This window comes from Schistocerca gregaria, chromosome 5, assembly GCF_023897955.1.
Source record: "Schistocerca gregaria isolate iqSchGreg1 chromosome 5, iqSchGreg1.2, whole genome shotgun sequence".
Lineage (NCBI taxonomy): Eukaryota > Metazoa > Arthropoda > Insecta > Orthoptera > Acrididae > Schistocerca > Schistocerca gregaria.
Window position 1 is genome coordinate 284,216,904 of NC_064924.1, and position 2,159 is coordinate 284,219,062.

The window sequence follows — 2,159 nt, forward strand, 5'->3', positions numbered from 1 at the left end:
TTTATTTACATGAAGCTGCTACTTAACTTGAAGAGAGTCCATGTTTGTGGTGCAAGTTCATCAGTAATCGTCCTCTTGCAGACAATATCGGTAAACTTGCTGTAGTAACTAATCTGGACGCTATGTACTGTCATAGCCAACAATAAAATATACCACTGCATGAGTGGACTGACAGACGCCAAACTGGAGTGTGAGTTAATGCATCAGTGCCACGTGAGTAAATGATGCCCTCTGGTCAGCGGCGGCGGCTTAAATACTTGCTATCAAGAGGGCGTTGGAGGCATGTTGCTTGTTGGTGTGTCTATGGCCTCTCTCGTTATAGGAACACTCGATCCAGCGCCTACTATCGATCTTCCCGCTATCGAACTATGTGGCCGAGCGATCTTAGAGTCTATATCTGGAACCGCGTGACTAAGGCATGGACGTGTGTGATGTCCTTAGGTTAGTTTTTGATTTAAGTAGTTCTAAGTTCTAGGGGCTGAGGACCTCAGATGTTAAGTCCCATAGTGCTCAGAGCCATTTGATCTTCCCGCTACATCTTTGCCGACCAGTGTGCTGGCAACAGCTTAGGCCAGCACATCTCTACATACTTGCAACCAACATTATAATGGCAACACTGGTTACTAATCTACCACCATTTGACATTTGCAATGGCTTATTCAGACTTACGTTAAACTGTGGTCTTGCAATTTTAATCTCTTAAATACGTTCCCTAGACAAATGTATTCTCAAAATTTTATTACTCTAAATTAATTACTTCTTGGTTTTTCTGTCAGTGTATATTCATCATCTTAATACTGAGCTTCTTTTAGAAAAGCTACTGTTCAATCTTCTGGCAACACATTTTCATTTCTACATTGTTTGCTTTATTAGCACTGACTGCTGTCTATGAACCAAACAGGTATCTCTTTGTCCCTGACAATTGCAGATAACCATTTTGGAGACAAACCGGTAATATCGAAGGCCTCAAACATGTGCAACAGGATGGCGGTGGAGCGATGTTCTGGGATGAAATTACATGGGCCTGTCATAGTTGTTAAGGTCAGATAATACTAGGCACATATCGGCAACATTTTGGTTACAATTTCGTCTTCATGGATGAAAACGCACGTGGTCATCGTGCGTTTTTCGTGAGGATGTTCCTTTAGCATGCTAGGATCACTACAACGGGGCGACCAGCCTATCCGCCAGACATGATCCCAATCGAACACGTGTGAGATCTATTGAAGCGAGCTGCTTTTTGGCGTCTACAACGATCACACTCTCTTTGTGACCTACACAAAATCACCATTGAAGAATGGGTAATTTGAACCAGGGATGACTTAATGATCTCGTCGACTGTATGCCACGACAGATGCCAACTTGCATTCGAGTGAGGGAACGTTGCACCACGTGCTGACGTTGCTCAGAAATGCTATGAAACCATCCCCGTCCCTCATGGATAACAGTCGATTTTATCGTTACCCAATTTATTATTATTTCTTTTCTTTCTCAGACGTTACGTCTGGTTAAAAATGGAAAGTGACGAGGACCTTCATCAAGCGTGACTTCCTTTTAACTGTACGGTATATGTTACATTGCATTTAGGAACTTTCGGGTATTTGAACAAGTATCAATAATTACAGATTTCTGTAGTTGTATATATAAGTTTGGATGTAGCTGTATTGCGTTGATATACTGGTGGATATTGTGTGGTATGACTCCTGTAATTGATAGTGTAATCGGTATAATGTTAACTTTATCTTGATGCCACATGTCCTTGACTTTCTCAGCCAGTTGGATGTATTTTTCAATTGTTTCTCCTGTTTTCTTCTGTATATTTGTTGTATTGGGTATGGATATTTCGATTAGTTGTGTTAATTTCTTCTTCTTTTCTTCTTTTTTCTGGTGAGTATGATGTCAGGTTTGTTATGTGGTGTTGTTTTATCTGTTATAATGGTTCTGTTCCAGTATAATTTGTATTCATCATTCTCCAGTACATTTTTTGGTGCATACTTGATGTGGGAACGTGTTGTTTTATTAGTTTATGTTGTATGGCAAGTTGTTGATGTATTATTTTTGCTACATTGTCATGTCTTCTGAGGTATTCTGTATTTGCTAGTATTGTACATCCGCTTGTGATATAATCTACTGTTTCTATTTGTTGTTTGCAAAGTCTG